The sequence below is a fragment of the Peromyscus maniculatus genome, chromosome 20, assembly GCF_049852395.1.
Source record: "Peromyscus maniculatus bairdii isolate BWxNUB_F1_BW_parent chromosome 20, HU_Pman_BW_mat_3.1, whole genome shotgun sequence".
NCBI lineage: Eukaryota > Metazoa > Chordata > Mammalia > Rodentia > Cricetidae > Peromyscus > Peromyscus maniculatus.
In genome coordinates, this window is record NC_134871.1 from 11,865,007 (window position 1) to 11,887,344 (window position 22,338).

Genomic DNA, 22,338 nt, shown 5'->3' on the forward strand with positions numbered 1-22,338 from the left:
TATAAACTATAAAACTAAATATTTACATTTTACATACCTACAAGTACTGGGTTGATCGAGTGAAGTGATTTGGTAGATTTCCAAGTCCACAAGGCTTGCAGGATTCTGGTTTTGCTTCACCTGGTGCAAGTCGATACTCTGGCTTCCAGACGAGTACATTTTCATGGCTGGGTCATTACCATAGGGGTCTGGAGGCCATCCCGGGGCTGGGAGAACTTAAAGAGAGGCTGTGTTGGCACTCCTGGTAAGAGACCACTCAAGTTCTTGATAGCCAGAACGGGGAGTGTGTGTATATAATTACTATATATGTATATATAATATGCATATATGTATGTAATTAATTTTCCTGATTTTATGAAAGGAAGTTTTAAGGTCATATAACTTCTAACGCTTTCTACTCACAGCTAGTGAGTTTTTGGAGCGGGTATGAAGACAGAAAAAACACCCTGTCAAAGCTAAATCCTAAAGCAAGAGTTGTAGATTGAAAACAGGGGAAAGAAAGGAAGATTACAGAAAGAGAGAGAAAGAAAGGAAGGAAGGAAGGGAGGAAGGAAGGAAGGAAGGAAGGAAGGAAGGAAGGAAGGAAGAAAGAAGAAAGGTCTGATTTAACCATCCAACAGGTAACTCAAACACCCACAAATGGTAATTTACAGTTTGAAAGGCTTCGTTTCAAAATCACAGTTTTCCAATGAGGTGGCTTTGTCTGACATATTATAACCTCTGGTAAAGTGGAGAGTGCAGCTTTGGCCATGCTCCCCTACTAAGACAATGTCTGCGTTAGCTTTCGATTGCTGTGGTAAACACCATGACTAAAAGGCAACTTGGGCAGGAAAGGATTTATTTCACCTTATAGTTTGTAGTCCATCACCCAGGGAAGTTGGGCCAGGGACTCAGGTCAGGAGTCCAGGAGGCGAGCTGATTCAGAGGCCACGGTGGAGTACTGTTTACTGGCTTGATCCTAATGATTCCCTCCCTCCCTCCCTCCCTCCCTCCCTCCCTCCCTCCCTCCCTCCCTCCCTCCCTTCCTTTCCTCTCTCTCCCTCCCCCTTCTTTCTTTCCTCTTTTTTCTTGAAACAGGGTCCTACTATGTAGCTCTGGCTGTCCTGAAACTCACTATGTAGATCAGGCTGCCCTTGAACTCACAGAGATCCATCTGCCTCTGCCTCCCAAATGCTAAGATCAAAGGCGTGCACCACTATGTCTAGCTTTGGGGTGTGGCGGTGTTGTTTGTTTTTACTCTTTTGGGGGGCCCACTACCCAGCTCCCAAAATAAATCACACACGGAGGCTTAATTATGATTGCTTGGCCTTAGCTTGACTTGTTCTTTGCCAACTTTCCTTAACTTAAATTATCCCATCTATCTTTTGCCTTTGGGCTTTTACCTTTCTCTATTCCTGTATACCTTTCTTTGTTTCTTACTCCGTGGTTTGCTGTGTAGCTGGGTGCTGACCCCTAGTGTCCTCCTCCTTCTCTGGCTACCTCTCTCTCCTCCTGGATTTCTCCTATATATTCTTTCTGCCAGTCCTGCCCATTCCTTTCTCCTGCCTTGTTATTGGCCGTTCAGTTCTTTATTAGACCATCAGTTGGTTTAGATAGGCACAGTAAAACAGCTTCACAGAGTTAAACAAATGCAACATAAACAAAAGTAACAGCTTAAAATAATATTCCCCAACAGTGTGGATTTCAACTGTCTATACTAGGGAGCTGGGTGGCCTTGGGGTCCTCTGTCTTGGTCCAACTGCTTCTATTGCACAGTGGGCAATCATGTTGAAAGAGGACAGACTCCTCCTTGTCAGGCCTGTGTGTTTGTGCACTCGGTTTCTCGGTTTTCCCTACACCTGGTGGAATGATTGGCCCAAGTAGATGCCTTACTGTCAGGAGGCTTGACTTTCGTGCTTATCTGGTGGAGAGGGCACTGCTATAGCTCAGATATACCAAAGTCCCAAGTGTGAAAGGCTTGACCTCCAGCCGCTGGCGTATTTGAGAGGTGATGGACGATTGAGGAAGCATCACATGCCTACAATCCAGCACTCCGTAGATGCAGCACCACCTGCATGTTCAAGGCTAGCTTGGCCTCATAGAAAGTCTTCATCTCAAGAAAAATAAAATAAAAGTAGGTTCCGTAGGAGGGAGTAGGTCAAAGGTGACGACATGCTCTTGAAGGGGATATAGGAACCCTGCATTCTTTTCTCTCTTATTTATTGTGACAGCCATAGTTCTCTGGCATGTGCTCCCATCATAATATGCTGCGCTATGGCAACAGGGCCGAGTGACTATGATCGAAGCCCCCGAAGACATGACCCGCAATGAACCTGCCCTCCTAATAAGTCAATTACCTGTGGTATTCAGTCACAATAACGGCAAGCTGACTGACACAGCTTGGTCTTTGGTGGCTAATGAAGGACCCTGATTAGGGCTGATGAGGGCTCATGGCAGAATCTTTGTCTGAGGGTGTGTCTTGGTCTCACCATCATTCAGCCCTGACTGAACCACGACGGTATTTCATCAAGACACACAACTTTAGCTTGGATGACGTCGGTGCTTTGACTGAGTCACCGTAGTGGAAATGACATGGATACTTTTAGATGCAAATCTTCTCTGGCCTGTTTCCGTCTTCATCCGTGTGGAGGAAGGAAGACTCCCTTGGAACCACCCTGTGGGGAAAAGCCCAATCCATGTGCGGTGGCTTGGAGGAAGCAGGCACCAAATAAGAGGTTCGAGGTGTGGGAGGGGCAGACATCTTAGTGAAGGAGCCATCTTGGAGAGATGGTACCACCACTATCAAGCCTTTAACTCACTCCAGCCGGAGGCTTCATCTGCACTGACTGCCCCAAGTTCAAATTTTCCAGTCAAACCATACAACCACAAGAGAGAGGATAAGTAATTTAATTTAATTAATTAAAACAGATTGCATGCGCACGGGGGTATGTGTGTGTGTGTGTGTGTGTGTGTGTGTGTGTGTGTGTGTATTTACCTGGGACCTGGGATCTGGAAATTGGGAATTAGGTACCCAAGCTTGTGTAGCAAGCAGTTTTTCCCACTGAGCCATCTTCCCAGGCCCCCTACCCTGTCATATTAAAACACTAAGTTCTGGATGGCTGTGTGAACCAAGATACCTGAAATTCCCCTTCCCTCCCCCCACCCCCCTCCCTTCCCCTCTTCTCTCCTCCCCTTCCCGACAAAACCAAACACTCCATGTTTTCCAGCTGAATGCTCTTTTGCCTCTTGCAACTTTATGACCAGGAACTGGAACCGTAGGGGAAACAGAAACTACAGAACATGATTTGAGCTTCATTAAAATGAGACCCTGGCCCACATTTCTCACCGGAAACTTGGATTCTGTTCCTTTACTTTATATTTTAACCTCTTCTACTCAGACACAAAGTGTATGGAAACACAAATGCCATTATTTAATCATGTGTTCAGTTGCTTAGTATGGCCGCCAGTGACTGACAGTCCAGAGTTTTGAGTCATGGGGTGGGGGTGGGGGGGTCAAAGACAGGACCTTCACATGGTGCCAAGTAAAGCATTTGGGGTAATGCTATGGGGAAAATATCAGGTCCTCCAAAGGGAATGATTGATTTGTTGTTGTTTTTTCGAGACAGGGTTTCTCTGTGTAGCTTTGCATTTTTCCTGGATCTCAGTCTGTAGACCAGGCTGGCCTCAAACTCACAGAGATCCACCTGGCTCTGCCTCCTGAGTGCTGAGATTAAAGGCGTGCGCCACCGCCAACCGGCTAATGATACTTTTAATATTCATTTCCAAAGCTGTAAGCAGAAGAAATATCCAGAGGACCCACCTGGATGAGTCCACAGTGCCACACTCGGCAAGTGGCATGCTCATTGTGATTTTCACTATGGCCGCTGAAGATGGGGTGGAACATGAGATGGTACTTCAGTTGGATTCTGGCCACAGGAACAGCCATGGAAGCAAAACAGACCTAGTGAGGGATTGCCATTGGGAGCTGTGACACCATTGTCTCCTCTCCACATGCTCACTTCTAGGCTCTCTCTGGATTATTCACCCATTCTTCACTGCCTTTCATTATTTGCTAGTAGTCCCTTTCATACTCCGTGGTCTCCTTTTGGACTATGAATTTCTTGAGGGTCTTATTCTTCTCTTTTATTCCTCGTATGGGTTCTGTTGAGAACTCATGATCACTTAAGAGCTGATGAATATGGAGCTAAACTGGGTGGATAATAAAAACCTAGAAATGAAAACATTCAGATGTTGAGAAAAAAGTCTAAGAGATATTTTGTCATTGGTAGAGCTATTTTAGTATGTGCCAGGCAAAGAGTAAGCTTCTCTCTTTGTTTCTTTGTTTTTTTCTTCTCTCTCTCTCTCTCTCTCTCTCTCTCTCTCTCTCTCTCTCTCTCTCTCTCTCTCTCTCTCTCTCTCTCTGCCTACCTCCATCCCTCTGTCTCTCCGTCCCTCCCTCCCTTCTTTTCTTTTTTGAACCAGGGTCCAGGTAGCCTTAGCTGGTCTCAAACTCACTATACATTCAAGGATGATCTTGAACTTCCGATCCTCCTGGTTTCCCTCCTGAATGCCAGGATTATAACTAGGAGCTGTTATGTCTGGTTTATATGGTCCTAGGAATGAAACCCAGAGCTTTGTGCCTATTAGGCACCCACTGTGCTGACTGACCTGTATTCTCATTCCCATTTTCTTTTTTTGGAGGTGGGGAAGGGGAAGATTTAATATGTAGACTGGCTTCAAATTATAGATCCTCCTACTTTTGACTCCCAAGTTCTGAAGTTTAAGACCTGTGCCCTTGTGTTCATCATAGGTGAAGCATTCTAGTCTTTGGCTTACATAATTCCCACAGCTTGACAAGGTAGGGTAACATCATTCTTGTTTCATAGCTGGAAAAGCTGAGTCCTAAAGGGGAAATTATCCCGGCCATCATCATACAGCCACTGAAGTGGTAGGCTTAGGTTTTGAACCCGTGAGACTGCGCTTCTGAGATTCACACTCCACTGTCTCATCTTTGTAGTCACTCTGCTGATTTAATGGGGGTCTGTCAGATATTGTGCATTTTTTTGTGTGTCTGTTTTCCCAGTTACCCCATCTATCCCTATACATCCATGCTCGAAAGCTTATATTCATGGACTTCAAATCAGCCGTTTCTCCTATCTGGTCCCTAACTTAGCGTGGGTAACATATCCAAAAATGTGGAACCAATATGTGTGTCTCTTTCTGGTAGGAGTGAGAGGCACAAACCTGTCAGCCTCTCTCACTTATAAGAGCTCCATATTACATTACAATTTCGGATTGAAATTGGAAAAAGTCCGTTTCAGTACTCAGATTTTGATGTGGAAATGAGGAAAGGTGGGCAGTAACTGATACTCTACAGTTTTCTTCCATAGAAAATGATGTGTAAAAGCAGTCACATGGCCAGAGAAGGGGCCCTGTGCTGAAGTCTGTAAAGGAGACTGTTGAATTCTGCAGTCGATCTAGCATCAGGACTAGAATTATACATACCTTCTTAAAAATTAGACTAAATCTCAAAATTCTACCTCCAGTACTGCTTCATTCATATTTCCATCTCCAGGCATTGTAGCAATCCACCTCTACTGCTTCTTCCATGGGTCATGGTTGGAAGAACCCAGTAGATGACAATGTCACACAGTCTTGTTTTCCAACCAGGGTCCATTAGTTAACTCATCTGTCCTAGTTAGCAATGACTGTCAACCTGATACAATCTAAAAGTCACCGGCAAAGAATTTCAACTGAGTAATTGTCTTTATAAGTTGGGTGGGCATGTCTGGGAGGGACTGTCTTGATTGTTAATTCATGCAGGAGGGTCCAGTCCATTGTGGGAGGTACCATCCTTAGGCAGTGGTCTTGGGATGTAGAAGAAAAGCAGCTAAACATGAGTCTGAAAAAAAGCCAGCGAGGAAGCCAGCAAGCGGTGTTCCTTCATGGTTTCTGTCCCTTCTTGAAAAGTCAGGGCTTGTGCGCTGACTTCCCTCAGAGATGGAGTGTGACCTGCAACTGTAAGGTGAAACTTCCCTTCCCTGAGTTGCTTTGACCGCGGTGTCCATCACAGCAACAGAAAGAAAATAAGAACACCTGTATCCTTTATTGGGAGAGGAAAAATCATACAGTAAGAAAAACTCTGCCTGGGTGGAGATGCGATATATGAACAGGATGTGTTTGCTTGCTTGGGCTACCCCAGGGCAAGGAGATAGCGTGGTAGGCTTCAATGTGAGGTCTCTTTCCTTCCATGCAGCCCCTGTTAGGTTGTGCTCTCAAGAGACTTCTATTCTGAGAGTGAGGTAAAGCTCTTCTGATGTGCCTGTCTTCTTATAGACGATGCTCGTCATATTGGGTTGGGAGCTCATACAAATTTAATGACTTCCCCGATTCCTTTCTGTTTTCTAAGGCAACCCCATTGGAGACCAGAGCTTCAGCAGAAGGAGTAGCATCATCAGAAACCAGGTATAATCGACGTTGCATTAGTAACAACATTAAGAACATTGGGGCTTATTGTCTCACAAACACCGTGCCAAGCACTAATGTCTGTTCACACCTGTAACCTACATTGAGGCAACTTCAGTTGTTATCCCGTTTGCATAAGAAGGAGCCTGGTACCCAGAGAAGTCAGGAAACCTGGCCCGATTCACATAGTTAGGAAATGATAGTGCCCAAATCCAAGCTGCCTCCAAGGCTGTGATGCCAGAATCTCTCTAAGTGCTCAGAATTATTCATAGGTACACAAACAAAAAGTGACGCACTCACCTGCAGCTTTTGGGCTACTGAAAATTTAAAGTTCTCTCCCTCTCTCCCTTCTCTCCTCTTCCCTTCTCTCCATCTCTCCCTCTCTTTCCTAGTCTCTCTCCCTTTCTCTTCCATTCTCTTTCTCTCTCCCCTCCATTTACACACACACACACACACACACACACACACACACACACACACACACACACACACACATTGCTGTCCATGTATTTGCATCTGAAAATTGCATTTTAGAGTACTTTTGATGGAAGTAGAACAAATTGAAGGGCAATTTGAAGCTGCTGAAATTATGTATGTGTGCGTTTATACATACTGAGCCCACAATTCTGTTTGTGGGAATTCACTTTACAAAGCTGTAAAATTACCCCAAGACATCAGTGCAAAGATGTTTGTGGCAATATAATTTGAAATTGTCAAAAACTTGGAATAAATATAAATGTTAATTAGCAGGGTGGAGGTGAAAGAAAATGGCAATTTCTATGATGAAATGAGGCACATTCCTACGCACTGATACAGATGTACTACAAATAAATACTAAGGAGTTGTATTAGCTAACTGCGGTGTCCCCTAGATTGGGTTGGGTCAGGATTCAACCACACAAGTTCATTTTGTTACAGTTCTGAAGGCTGAAAGTCCAAGATCCAGGAGCCTTGGGTAGGACGGCTCCTCCAAGCCTCTCTTGGTTTGCAAATGGCTGCATTTCTGCTACTTTTGCCTATGCTGTCCCTGTGTGCATGTGCACCTTGGGGGCTTTGTGTGTCTTCTAATAAGGACACCGGCCAGATGGGATGAGAGCCTGCCCTCATTATCCTAGTTTCCTATATTCCCAAATGTAGCCATACTGCAGAATTCTGGGGGTCAAGACTTCCTCATAAGAATGTTAGGAGCAACACAGTTCAATCCATAACGTAGATGAAGACAAAACATGGGTTATCTAGAGACTAGCACCATCATTCATGGGTAGCTTAAAAAGATACATAAAGGCTAAGCTATGCATTGCAATACTTCTACAAGGCTCTCCAAGGGACTCTGAACATTTTTACTTTTAGAGAAACAAGGAGAAGTGTTGAGTGTAGTTGGTGATATACTCCCATCATAGCCTGGAACATTCTGCACTTACTATTTGGCTCACATGGGTACGTTCCCTTTTCTTTCACTGTTTCAGTGTGAGCAAAGGCTGTCTGGGCAGTGTGGGTGATGGATCATTTTAATTTTTGCCGGATGGAACATTTCATAGACATTATTAAAGTGAAAATATATCTTAAGAAATAAATAAGAAGAAAATCGAGGGGTGGTGGTGGTGGTGGTGGGAAGCATGTATCTAGAGGAGATTTACTGGATGCAGTTAACTCTTTGTTAGTATTTTCACCGTGGTGTGGTTTATGGATGTCTTGGGGATGGTGCGGGGAAGAGGGCAGTGAGAAGTTCCATGGTCTTTGATATCATCCCATTTTTAGCATCATCTTATTTGTAAAGATTAACCTTGGCCAGGAAGGTGTCACATGTTCTCTTTATTGGAAAATAGTACAAAATGGGGCGGGGGGGTGGGGGAACCCTCCAGTCGGTTCTGACTATCTGCAGTCCGTTGATCTGCCGTAGAGATTAAACATGTCAGGTTAGTAATCCCAGCCTGCCTCCTATTGAGGGTGGGCTTTCGGGTCACATTCTCAGGCCAACAGCTGTGTTCTCTCAATGTCAAAGAACTTTTCACATCTGTTTAAAGGAAATGTGATAAAGAAGTAGAGTCTACTTACTATAGAGGGAAGCCACATACCTTTCTCTCAAGTGAAATCCTGGACTTCTCTTGTTGTTGTTTTTACATCCCTTGCTTCTCAGGATTGGCATGCTACTGCTTCCCTCTAGCATTCCCCGGAAGAAACATTTGCAGGCTTTGACTTAAGGAGACAGCCAGGGAATCGGGGCGCCGACGGCTTGCCATGTACTGAAAGGATTGTGTGCTCGCTTTTCACGTAATCTTCAGCCCATGACGTGAGCATTGTTATTCCTTGCTATGGAGAGGTTAGGAGCAAGGTCAGAGTCAGTCACTGCGGCAGGTGCAAGTAGGGCCCACCACTAGGTCTTTGAGTCTGGAAGCACATTCACCCCATCTTGGCTAACACTGTGCAGACAAAGCTCTGAAGGGCCCTCCAGCTGCCAGGCTCTGGAGCTCTGCAAGATGGGGGCAGGACGGCTTGCCAAATCTCGGGTCTCCTTTGGAAACAGGACCGACAAAGACCCTTGGCTGGGCCTGGGGGGAACCGGGTAGGCTAAGAGCTGTGTAGTTAGAGAATCTGCTGCCAGGCCTTGCTTTTATAAATGAGGATCATGATGCCCAGAAGAGAGCAGTGAATTGAGTTCTCAGTCTCTCTCTCTCTCTCTCTCTCTCTCTCTCTCTCTCTCTCTCTCTCTCTCTCTCTCTCTTCCTCCTCCTCTTCCTCCTCCTCCTCCTCCTCCTTTGTGTTAATTTAAAAATGAAGTAAGGAGTCTGCAGTGCAGGCAGCTCCCCTTTGGACTCTCTGTGGACAGTGTGGCTGAACCCTTGTTTGTCTGTTGACTTTAGTTTATCCTGTGGCTGTGTTTCAGGTTCTAAAATTTGACATTAAAAAAATCAAAATTATTATTATTATTATTACTATTATTATTTGTGAGGGGGTCTTATTCAAACTGGCCTTGTTCATGGTATGTTGACAAGGATGACCTTGAACGTCTGATGTTCCCACCTCCACCTCCCGGGTACGGGACAGCAGGTGGGCATCACCATGCTTGTATTTTACCTGGTGCTGGGTTTCAGATTCAGGGACTCCTCCATGCTAGGCAAACACTCCACCAACTGAACTTCATTCTCTCAACCACAAATTAACAATTTTTTTTTTTTTTTTTACAAATACATACAAGTATAAGACTTGTACATATTATTTGGTACTGTGTCATGTTTTATATATATATATATAATGTTGTATAATCGTTTAGTCAAGCTAAATATATTTGCTTCCTGTGCTGGATAGTTTTATGTCAATTTGACAAAAGCTAAAGTCATCAGAGAGGAGAGAACCTAGATTAAGAAAAATGCCTCCATAAAATCAGGCTGTAGGCAAACCTGGAGGGCATTTTCTTAATTAGTGGTTAATGGGGGAGGGCCCAGCTCACTGTGGGTGGTGCCATCCCTGGGCTAGTGGTCCTGGATTCTATAAAGAAGCAGGCTGAGCAAGCCATGAGGAGAAAGCCAGTAAGCAGCACCCCTCCATACCTCTGCATCAGCTCCTGCCTCCAGGTTTCTGTCCCATTGTGAATTCCTGTCCTGACTTCCTTCAATGATGGTACAGTGTGGACGTGTAAGCCAAATAAACCTTTTCCTCCCCAACTTGCTTTTGGTCATGGTGTTTTATTGCCCTGATAGAAACCCTATCAAAGACACTTCCTTAGAAATATATCTTGAGCTGGAAAAATGGCCAGCCATTTAGAGCCCTGGCTGTTTTCCAGAGGAGCCAGGTTCCATTCCCAGTACCCACATCATGGCTGACAGCCTTCTAACTGCAGTTCCAAAGGCCCTGACTCCCTCTTCTGGCACCGGGGATGCACATAAGTATCAAATTAGTATATCTTTGTATTGTATTGTATTAGAATGTTTGATTTTTAAAAATTGCTCTTTGAGTTCCTGAAAGTAGTTTCATCAAATCAATTAGATGAAGTTTGGCTTGGGATTAGAACAGAATTTCCAATGATTTCTGAAATGGCCCTAAACATACTTTTGCCATTTTGTTTCATGTATTTATGCAAAGTAATGTTCTCAGTACAGGCAATTGGAAAGTAAAATATCAACCAACTCTGCAGAACACTCAAGACCATGCACCTTGCATCATCCCATATTCAGCCAAAATCTCTTTATTTTTATGTAAAAAGAAGCTCATTCATCTCATTAGTCTATAAACTTACTTTTGTCTTTGCAAAGGGGTGAAATAGTGTGTATGCCAAAGATTTCTTTAACAAGATATTCATTTATGGTTTATTATCAATAAATGTTTGATTTGGTATCTAGTTTCTGTACCTATATACTTTGGACTGTGCAAAAAATGTCTTAGTTTCAAACTAGTTGCAAGTAGAAAGGGGTAAGGGAGCCCTTCCCTAACTCACCACGAGCTTCTTTCTGCCTCTTCACATAGACTGTTCGATCACCCACATTTGTTTTCTTCTTACTATGTCAAAAGACTCTTTGCTCTCCTTGGATTTCTAATATAAATAGAATTAGCAAGTCAAAAAGCCAACCAACCAACCAACCAACCAACCAACCAACCATCCAACCAATCAAGCAAACAAACAAATAAACCACAAAGGTGTCTTCACAACACCCTGAGGACCTTCTTTAGCAACCTATTTCCTGGCCTGGCTCTAGCTTCTGTGTTTGTCTCGGCAGGCCCTTTGCCCATGGTGGCTGCTGCTTCTCCCTGCCGATGCTCTTATTTTGAAGGTAACTTACTGGAGCCAGGAAGCTGGTTGCTGTGTATGCAGAGCAGGCCACCTCTTCCCAAACTCAGGGAAACATTTGGAGCACAGATTGCAAAGCACCTGAATTTGAAATGTTTATTTCTTGGCTGGCTTTTATTTTCTTCCAACTATCAAAGGAACTCTGGCTCAAGTTGATGCATTAATCACTTGTCTAATTTCATTTCTTAAATCCCAGTTATTTTTAAATGATAAGTAACATGATTTGCTGCCCTTTTGGAGTTTTAGAAACCTGTTCAGAATTTAGAGTGGTTCTACTTCTTTGTTAGCAGTCTTTAGATGCTTTTGCGTTTGCCTTTTGTGATGATTAAATGCTTGTGTTTCTTCTCTCTGAGACGCATGCCCCTAATTGCTGCAGCTCACACACTCTGGGCTGTTGAATTGGGGTGCTGCTTATTTGCAGTAAACTGCAATGCAGTTGGTGTTTCTATAGAAAAGTGAGCTAAGAGGACCCTGGCCCATCCTGATTGTTATGCAATAGGCTTCCTTTCCATCCCGAGTCCCTAGGAAACCCGGCTGACATGGTCACTGACTCAACTCTTCGATGCCAGTACTGAGCTGTGAGACACTGACCACAAGGGACATATACACATATCGCATGTATATATGAGCTACTGATTCAAGTCTTCATCATTTCCTGTGGTGTGAGCAATTACAAGCATAAGCAGGGCTAGATCCCTTTAAGGGTTGGTGTGTATTCATTGTGGGGTGTGTGTGTGTGTTGTGTGTGTGTGTGTGTGTGTGTGTGTGTGTGACATAGACACGCTAGTGTCACTGTGTGAGTGTGACTGGTAAGTTAGGTGGCATGAACAGATGTTAATGTTTTAACCCTACAGTACCCCAGAATGTGAGTATACTTGGAGATAGGGCTTTTAAAAAGGTTTAAATAAAAAATGCAGTCATTACTGGTGAATCCAATCTTATAAAAATCTTATAAAAAGAAGAAAGCAGAGGATATGAGCTTGTGCATTTGAATGTACACAGCTCTCTGTCTGTCTCTGTCTCTCTCTCTCACACACACACATACAAGAGAGAGAGACAAAGACAGATAGACAGAGACAGACAGAAATAGATGAGAGAGAGAGAGAGAGAGAGAGAGAGAGAGAGAGAGAGAGAGAGAGAGAGAGAGGTAAATGAGAGAGCATTCATGTGCATAGGAAGAAATGGGGAGAAGGTGACCTTCTACAAGCTTAGGGTAGAGGCCTCAGATGAAACCAAAGTTGCTGAGCCCTTGTTTCCAGACTTTGGGCTCCAGACTATGGTCCTTGTTGATGTGGTCCTGATAAACTAATGTAGTGAAGGGCAAGGTCACCTTTTGAACATTTTTGTTGAGATGGCCAAGGGCGATATTGCACTAATTTTCTTATCCCGTAATTTCCCTCCCTGTAAAAAGACTTTCTGTTTTTGATTCTTGATTGTTGTGACCCTCCATGTAATGACTCAGTAACTCTCTGCTTTATGCCCCAGATAGTTTTATGCCAACTTGACACAAACTAAAGTCATCTGAGAGGAGGGAACATCAATTAAGAAAATGCCTTTGTAAGATCAGGATGTAGGGCATTTTCTTAATTAGTGATTGACGGGTCAGACCCAACCCCAAAGTGGGTGGTGCCATCTCTGGGATGGTGGTCCTGGGTTCTATAAGAAAGCAAGCTGAGCAAGCCATGGGGAACAAGCCAGTATGCAGCTCTTCCATGGCTTCCACATCAGCTCCTGTCAGCATAGCTTTTGAAGATGAACTGTTATATGAACTGTCAGTGAAATAAATCCTTTCCTCCCCAAAATACTTTTGGTCATGGTGTTTCATCACAACAATAGTAACCATAACAAAGACACTCTTCCAGCCTAAAGTAAGCATGGGTAGATGCCCTTTGACTTGCAATGGGGCTACAATGTGCTAAGCCCAAGTTGAAAATATTGTAAGCTGAACACACCTAGGCCCCTGAACAGCCCATTTTAGCAGCACAGGCTGCTGTACTGTCAAAACTTCCTCTTCCGGTGGTGGTAGGGATGACTGTAGCTGTAGCTACCACTCCCTTCCATCCCAAGAGAGGATGGCACTGTGAACTGCTACCTGGAAAGGGCTCAACATGCATGGATGGTTTCTTCTGATTGTTATTTCCTCACCATCAGAAAGCTGAACAATCCGAAGGCCACAAGTCAATTTGTTGTAAGCCAGGGACTAACTGCAGACTGAGGAGTGGGATGCCTTGAGTGTGGAGACCAGGAATCTGTTATTCAAAGCCTGGTCCTCTACACCATACGAAGAGGAAGAGGACACCGCTGTCAGCAGCCAAGTGTTGTGCCGTGAGCTCTGCAAGCATGGCTTCCTCTTTATCTTTACCACAAACGTGCATGATGCATTATATCAACCCTATCTCACAGATGGGAAAACTGAGGACCTGGGAATTACCTCAATTCAGAAAGCTGGCCTGCCGGCAAATTTCCAACTTGCTAGCTCCAGTTGAGTGAGCCCTGTGTGCTAGTGTTCTGCTTGCCCTCTCCACTTTACACAGTCCAGGGTCCTTCCCAGTGAAGATGGGTTTTCTCCCATCAACTAACACAATCAAGATAGTCCCTCAAAGACATTTCAAAGATTTGCTTCTTAGGTGTCACGTTCACAGCATTATCACACTACTCTTTCTTTCTTCCTTCTTTCCTTTCTTTTTTTTTTAAATTGAAAATAGATTCTTCTCTCATACAATACATCCCAAATCAATGCCCTCTCTGGCTTGCATTGCAGTGTAAGAACATGGTGCACAGACAAAACACTCAGAAAAAAACAAGACATCCTGACCACAATTTCCCTTTCCTCCACTCCTCCCAGCTCCCCTTACCTCTCCTTTCTACTACATCCACTTCCCTTCCATTTCCCTTCAGATAACAGCCAAGCACAACAAAACATGATCCAACACAAGGCAAAAGCCCTCATATCAAGGCTGGAGAAGGCAAACCCAATAGGAGAAAAGAGTCCCAAGAGCAGGCAAAAGAGTCAGAGACACACTGGCTCCCACTGTTAGGAGTCCCACAAAAACACCAAGCTGACAGCCATCACATATATGTACAGGGCCTGGTGCAGACCCATGCAGGTCCCTTGTTTTCTCCTTCAGTCTCTGTGAGTCCAGATGAGCCCTGCTTTGTTGATTCAGTGGGCCATGTTTTCCTGGTGTCCTCCATCCCTTCTGACTCCTCCAATCTTTCCTCACCCTCTTGGGTGGAATTCCCCAGTCTCCAAGGGAAGGGACCTGATGGAGACCTCCAATTTAGACTCTCTCTGCATAATGTCTAGCTGTGGGTCTCTATACCTGCTCCTATTTGTTGCTGGAAGAAGCCCCTCTGATGATGACTAGACAAGGCGCTGATCTATGAATACAGTGTGTCATTAGGAATCATTTAATTAATTTTTCTTGCCAGTCATGTTTGGTTATACCCTAGGTCTCTGGGTTATCCGGTCTCTGGTTCTTGGCCATCCAGGCAATGTCTGGCATGGACTCCCTTTCATGGTATGGATTTATTTCATGGAGAGAATTTAACTTAAAAAGTTTTAGGTAACTAGATGTTCATTGCAATTTTTTTTTTTGAGACAGAGTCTCATGTATCCCAGATTTGACTCAAATTCTCTATTTAGCCAACTAGAACTATTGATCTTCCTGCCTTCACTATGGTATACACTATGGCCAGTTCATGCAGTGCTGCGGATTGAACCTAAGTCTTCTTGCATGCTAGACAAACACTCTACTAACCGAGCTATCATCTCCAGCCCTCACTGCATTTTCATTCTTGATAGAGAAAATAAAAATGCCATCAAATTTAAAAACAGTTACCTGTAACAATGCTCTTCTTTCTCTAAATACTCAGCGTCTTACCAGCCACAGGTAGGGTGAAAACTGAAAAGACAGTTTTGATTTCAATTGACTAGGAAAAACGGAGGCAGAGGCCATCTGTAGTTGAAAAATTGCCTACCATAGTGGAGTCAGCATCTCTGAGAGCTCAACATATTCTTTTTGTTCCTTTTGCTTGGGAAGCACACTGTGGTAACCATCAAGATGAGTTTCCTAACTCTAAAGAGCCCGTTTTCCTGCTGGCCTTTGGAGCTTCTCTTGGTGGCATGAAAGTGGAAAAGGCTGAAGTCAAAGCATGGCACTCCTGACTGCTGCTGGCAAGCAGATGCTCTCCAGGAGAACTGGTGATGGTTTCATAAACACATCCGGTGATCTGTGTCTAGGGAGCGGCGTCACACTGGCGCAATAGCCTGGCTGCTTCTTACAAGCCATGGACTCCTTCTTCTTCTTCTTTGAAAATTTAACTTCTTTATTGATTCTTTGGGAGTTTCACATCATGCACCCCAATTCTGCTTACCTCCCGGTCCCTCCCTATCCTCCCCTTACCCCTGCAGCACTCTCCATGAAAATTAAAAAAAAATTAAACACAAAGGAAAAAAAAACAAGCAGCAAGCAAGCGAGCAAACAAACAAAAACAAGAAACCAAACCAACCCAACAAACAAACCAAAGAACAAAGCAAAGCAAAAAACAAAACAAAACCCCCAAACAAAACAAAACAAAACAAAAACAAGCCTATTCGCTTCTTATCTTTTTCACCTCTTCAACACCTCTTCATTCGTCCTGGTGGTATTGGGAGCCTCAGTGTGTCATATAGTGTACCCTTTTTGTGGACTCGTTCTCAGTCTACCCTTTGTCCTCACAGGTGAGTGGTGGAGAGCCCAGGCCCCTTGGCTGGGGTCTGTTCCTTCCTCCTCAGTTCTTGACTGTTGTAGAATATTATTTTAAGATGTGTCACATTTGTTCATGCTCTGGATCATTTGTTTTAATGATGCAAAGATGTGCTGCATTCATTTATGTTGCATTTGTTTAACTCTGTGAAGCTGTGTTACTGTGCCTGTCTAAAACACCTGATTGGTCTCATAAAGAGCTGAACGGCCAATAGCAAGGCAGGAGAAAGGTTAGGCGGGGCTGGCAGGCAGAGAAAATAAATAGAAGGAGAAATCTGGGAGGAGAAGGAGGAAAAGAGCAAGACAGATCAAGGAGGGAGAGAGGAGGGAGATGCAAGGGGCCAGCCACCCAGCTACACAGTAAAAAAGTGAAAGTAAGAATTACAAAAGTAAAAGAAAGGTCAAAGCCCAGAGGCAAAAGGTAGACAGGATAATTTAAGTTAGGAAAAGCTGGCATGAAACAAACCAAGCTTGGCGTTTGTAAGTCTCTATGTGTGTGTGACTTATTTGGGATCTGGGTGGTGGGTCCCCCAAAACAGTAAAGAGCAACAACAACAACACTTGACTGAGCATAGGATATGGAGGGGGTTTCCAGTGCAAAGGTACTGAGAGGAATTTTTTGAGCGAAGGGACAGACAAGGAGTGGGCAGCCCTCCTGAGGTTCTGTTTGCAAACACTTCTAATTCAAGTCTTTTCAGCTAGTGAGATAGGAGCTTGTCACCAAGCCTGACGACCTGAGTTTTGTTCTCTGCACCCCACGTGGTAGAAGGAGAGAAATAGTTTCAGTAAATTGTCCTCTGACTTCCACAAGCACAGGCACCCCAAAGCCCACACACATACACATTAATTATTTGAAAGAAAAACTGTTAGTTTGCTCTAGAAGAGGCTTGTCATCCACCAGCTACCGTCCCTCCTGAGCTACCTGGGAAAGCAACGCCATCAGTTTCACTCCTAAGAGCCTTGGAGAGGTCAGCCTAGCATCCTATCTGACGTATAAATTATCATACATATCTCTATAAATATATATACACATATATATAAATACACATGTATATATATGAGAACATACATACAAATACATACATTTAGTGATGCTGAGGTGGAGCTGTGGGATGGTAAGTTCCTGGTTAACCTAGGCTGCATATCAATATCCTGTCTCAAAAAAAAAAAAAGAGGGATAAATCCACAAATAAATAAATGCAACATATTCATATAAGATTGCATGTAAGTACAAATATATATTATATATAATATTTTAAAGTTCTCCCTGTACAAGTCACCAGTGGGAATAGATTTACTAAGAGAAATGGCAATAGAAACAGAAATCATAACAGTCAACACAATAATTAGAGGGTGGCCTTGGACACAATAACAACTCTTGCCCAATGCCTTTCACTGTCCTGGCTGGACTCCCTGGTTCCTGGCCTGAGGCCTGTGCCCATGACTACTGTGGTCCTTGCAGTAAGTGCCGGGCCTGCTCCCTGCTGCTGCCAAGGGCCTTGCCTGGAGTCCTGGGCACGCACCCCACAGTGGCAGCAGAGCTTTAAATAAACACAGCCGAGGGGAAGAGAGGGAAATAAGGAGCCTGTGTTCTCACACACACAACAAGGCTCCTTGTGGCTGCAGCCTGGGAGCTCCCTTTCCAGCTGTCCCAAACATTTTCTCTTCCAAGGAAGCACTTTACAGATGATACCTTGGACAACAGCAATGGTTCTGAGTCACCAACCACACAGCAAGAATTGGTTTGGGAAAGTCCCTGAGTGCTGGGTCGCGGCAGGCAGCAAGTTGGAGGCTGGGACAGGATGTTCCTGTGGTCCCAAGGTGTGATGTGGGCACAGCCAACCTTTCTCTCAGAAAGTGCTGGTGTGGGTGGTGGGCCTTGGCTGCTGGCCAGCCCCAAGGACCCACAGATTCTGAGCTCCAATGGTTAGCTGTGCTTCTGGACTCTCTCCCTCTTCTTTCCTGCTCTTCTCTCTTTTCCCACCACTGCTGAGTTTTGAACGTTTATGACGCACCAATACTCCACCGAACGAATAAGAGGCTGCAAAGATGTAAAAAGAACTCTTTGGCTCTCTTTGGTGATCAAAGTCGGACTTTGTAACCTGGACTACAAGTAAAAGTTCTTGGTTCCCAATGTCCCTATCACAGATTAGGGCCAATGACCTTGGGCAAGTCACTGAACACTTTCTGAGTTTAGTTTCCTTATCTATAACACAAAGATGGCCATGGAAGGGTGTGTTAGACTTTCCATGACAAGCTAGTGTCAGGTAAGTCCTTTGTTCACATGGTGGCAAAAACAAAACAAAACAAAACAAAACAAAACAAAACAAAAACAAAAACAAAACAAAACAAACCGCCATGAGTTTCATGAGAATTCTTGTGGGGAGGGGGCGTTAGACTCAAGCTAACGCTGAAATCTTGCACAGGGAACATTAACAAAGAGAAAAAAAAAAAAAAAAACCTTGTGAATCCAACAGCCCAGATGTGACTGGCTGGAGGACGATGAGGCAGTGCTGGGTTAGCGGGTCCAGGAAGAACTGAGAGCTAAGGGCAGGTGATGTTGCACAAGATAGATCTTAGGCATGGAAACCCGAGAGTCTAGAGAGGGTTCTCTTTGACAACAACACTGAGTATGACAAAGGGAACAGTGACACAAGGGACATCGTGATGCAGGTGTGTGGGCTTTGAGATGAGAAGAGGGCATCCATTGGAAATGACTGGTGTTTGGCCAAGAAGAATACTGCCAAGTCCTGTGATGAGAAAGGTCATAAATGGCCTTTGAAGACAACTAGTTGCTAGGCTAGCAGTTCATGCTGAAGTCACAGGAGGTTTGACAAGTGTGAACGAGAGTGAGAGTGAGAGCGAGAGCTAAGGACCAAGGCTTACACAGAAGGAATAAAAGACAGAAGAGCGCTGGAGGTGGGAGTCGGCCTAGGAGATCAGGCTGGGGAAGTGGATGGGCAAAGGTTCTTGGTGCTACCTTAAGGGAAGGGTGACCTGGGATGGTCACGCAGTGTTCGGAAAACACATGCTCACCACACATTGCTGCTTGTGTTATTCACGCTCATGGAACTGTCTGATAGGGCATTTGGGAAAGTTTGGTCAAACTAGTTTGTTTTTTTTAAAGTGAGTTTTTGATTTTTCTTTTAGTATTTATTTCTTTTATTATTTATTATTGTATTTGGAGAAAATTAGAGAATTAAAAACCCATCCTCCCTCCCTCCCTCCCTCCCTCCCTCCCTCCCTCCCTCCCTCTCTCCCTCCCTCCCTCCCTCCCTCCCTCCCTCCCTCCCTCCCTCCCTTCTTTCTTTCTTTCTTTCTTTCTTTCTTTCTTTCTTTCTTTCTTTCTTTCTTTCTTTCTTTCTTTCTTTCTTTCTTTCTTTGCCTTTGCCAGATTTATAGTCAATTTAGTATCATGACTAGTCCATTCACTGAACACTACTAGGTTGAAATTCAATACATAAAATACCTAAACTGTTTGGACAGGAGATACCACAGGTCACTTTGGCAATCTGAATGAAAGATGATCTCAGAAAATACACACAAAAATAGCACACAAATTTAGGTGCTGGTGTGCTAATGCCCCTTGTGGGTTCAGGCACCCAAGAGAAGACCTTTTGAATACAATTCAAGCTCCCCATTTTATATAGCCTTTCTGGCCCATTTTTCTGACTTGTAAAATGAATGCAATCCCTTCAAAATGAATTTGAGCTAACACAAATGAAATGCTTAGAAGAAAACATCCAAGTAAGAACTCAGTAATTGGCATTTGCTATGGTTATAAGGGTTATGTTATTACATGACATTTCCTTAAGTAATAAAGGTTATTCCCGGGACAAAGGCTTCTTTTTCCCTAAGTGATGACTCAGTCCACATTCACATACTTCCTTTCTGTTTCACTTCCTGTTAAGTTCTTCTAGGTAATTTTCTAGGGATTCCTAGGAGACCAACACTCGAGGCATGACTGGACACTCAGCAAGTGGAGGCAGGATTGTTAGTTCAAGGCCAGCCTGGGCTATATAGTGAAACCATATCTCAAGCAAACAACAAACCAGAAACAAACAAAAAATATAAAATTGACACAAAATCCTTATCGTCAAGAAATCTGTGCTCACTGCCATGCAGTTCCCCTCAGCACTTCCAAAGATTTAACCAGAGAATAGTAGTAATGAATGGCGTTTGGAACAAGAGTGCTTCTGCCGATACAATTGTAGAAGATTGCAGGTATGATACAGTTCATGCAATATGATTCTCTCTCTCTCTCTCTCTCTCTCTCTCTCTCTCTCTCTCTCTCTCTCTCTCTCTCTCTCGTGTGTGTGTGTACACCTCTGTAACAGCAGCAGGTTGAGGTCAGAGGACAACTCTGTGGAGTAACTTCTATTCTTCCAGTTGTATGTAGGTTCCGGGGATCAAATTCAGGTTGCCAGCTTCCAAAGGCAAGCATCTTTTTCTACTGAGCCACCTTGCTGGTCTGCCTTCTACTATTCTTAACAATGGGGTTTATTAAACAAAGGAAAACTAAAAAGAGCATAGGGGCCTGTCAGTGCTCTGATAAGATTATGATTTTAGGTTTACCATAGTCTTTGAAGGTATTTTTACTATTTGTTTAAATTGGATTGTGAACCATCAGAAGGCAGGCTATCTAACCCATTCAGTTTCTTACCTAATGCTAGTAGGGACTGTTATTCCTTCTTTAAACCATTACATGAGGAAACATTTACACTGACCTCATCAAAGGTACAGTTCCAACGATTATCTCCGCCTTCATAGATCTTCCAGTGGAGCTCCAGAGATGGCTCCAACGTTAAGAGTGTTCACTGTTCTTCCAGAGGACCTGAGTTCAGTTCCCAGGATCTGTGTCCAGAGGTTCTCAACTGCCTGTAACTCCAGCTGCAGATGACTTGATGCCCTTCTCTGGCTTCCCTGGGCACATGTGCTTATCCACATACCTACATACAGGCACACACATATACACATAATTAAAAATAAAAATCTTTTGAGAAAGGAAGATGCTACTAGTGACTCATTTATTAACATGTGACTTGTGTTGTCCTAGAAAGAATTAAGATAATATGAATTGTATCTAGCTACTCAAACATTTTACTCATTTAAATGACCATGCCAATTAGATTGAATTAGCATGATGTTAATAATTTCTTCTTTTAGGGGAGCTTTTGTTGCAGGGACAAATGGAAGAGAACTCCAAAACTTCACTTGCTTTGGCGACCTTAGCAGCTGAGAAGGGATTTCATCCCTTTAAAATTAAAATTTTTTGGAAATAATTTGATGTCCACCTGAGTCTGGCGATGCACTTTTTACATTAGGGCAGAACAAGCTTCTGGACATAGAACCAACCTGGGCTTTGTTTCTGGGTGATACAAAGGGAAAAACAGATTAAAAAACAAAACAAAGCAATGCGATTCTCTCTGGGTTAGTGGGAAAGTGAACCTTGAGGTAAACCATTTTTCATGAGCTCTGAGGACAAGGCCCTCCATTCTACTGAGCGGGGAAGGGTGGGGGTGTCTAGGACTCCAGCCAGACCGGCTCAGTCATCACCTTTCCGTGCCTTGCTGACATGTGGTCCATTCCACTCAGATGCACTGATTTTTTCAGATCCCCAAACTCATGCGCTTTCTAGACTGTTACCCCAGTTCCTCACAACACACCAAATACCTGCCCCTACCGAGTCTCACTCTGGGATACCACAGTCAGATAAAGCACCCCACTCCTCCTTGTCTCCTCCAGAAGGATTCCTCCACCTCCACCTTTTTTTTTTTTTTATTATTATTATTTTTGAAACGGGGTTTCTCTGTGTAGCTTTGGAGCCTGTTCTGGAACTCACAGAGATCCGCCTGCCTCTGGCTTCTGAGTGCTGGGATTAAAGGCGTGCGCCGCCACCGCCTGGCATCCACCTCCACTTCTTCACGACTCGTTACTGAGGAATGACTCAGGCCACTCAGGAAGCTAAGTGCTTTATAGGTGTTATATCATAAGTAGTCTACATGGAGGTAATGTCATTAGTCTCATTTTATAGGTAGAAAAACAGACTTTGAATGACGAATTAATTTTCTCAGTATCAGACGGCAAAGATTTGAATGTCAGAGCCAGGAAGTCAGCTCACCCCGCGACGGTGCCAAAGCGGAGTGCATGCGTCAAGCTCTTAGTCACCATACTTTTCTGTTTTCTCTGTCCCACTATAGCCCCCTTTCTTTACTCCTTTGTTACTTACATACATGTCTTCTTAATTAAAAAGATTTTTTTTAGTACTTTTAGAGTTTTTAACCCACAGTTTGTCTAGTTTCCCATGGTGCTCTGCAGCCCTGCTTGAGGGCAACACCCCTTCTGCGTCCCTTTGGCTGTCAGA

The 22,338-nt window shown here is 43.9% G+C and overlaps 2 long non-coding RNA genes across 3 annotated transcripts; one reads left to right on the top strand and one right to left on the bottom strand.

The window, feature by feature from the left end:
- Positions 1–2,192: 2,192 nt before the first annotated feature.
- LOC143269719 (uncharacterized) lies at positions 2,193–20,974 on the top strand. Its single transcript, XR_013046328.1, has 3 exons — positions 2,193–2,880; positions 3,207–6,444; positions 20,745–20,974. It is a non-coding gene; the product is annotated as an uncharacterized LOC143269719 (long non-coding RNA).
- Positions 4,070–18,587, bottom strand: LOC121824351 (uncharacterized). 2 transcript variants are annotated; one of them, XR_006066201.2, is made up of 6 exons: positions 18,436–18,586; positions 17,668–18,015; positions 17,058–17,126; positions 10,876–10,971; positions 8,519–8,753; positions 4,070–4,207 (listed from the first exon to the last, which is right to left on the bottom strand). It is a non-coding gene; the product is annotated as an uncharacterized LOC121824351 (long non-coding RNA). The 2 variants fall into 2 exon arrangements; XR_013046327.1 differs by lacking the exon at positions 4,070–4,207 and adding an exon at positions 8,284–8,334 and having other exon boundaries at positions 18,436–18,587.
- Positions 20,975–22,338: the final 1,364 nt, after the last annotated feature.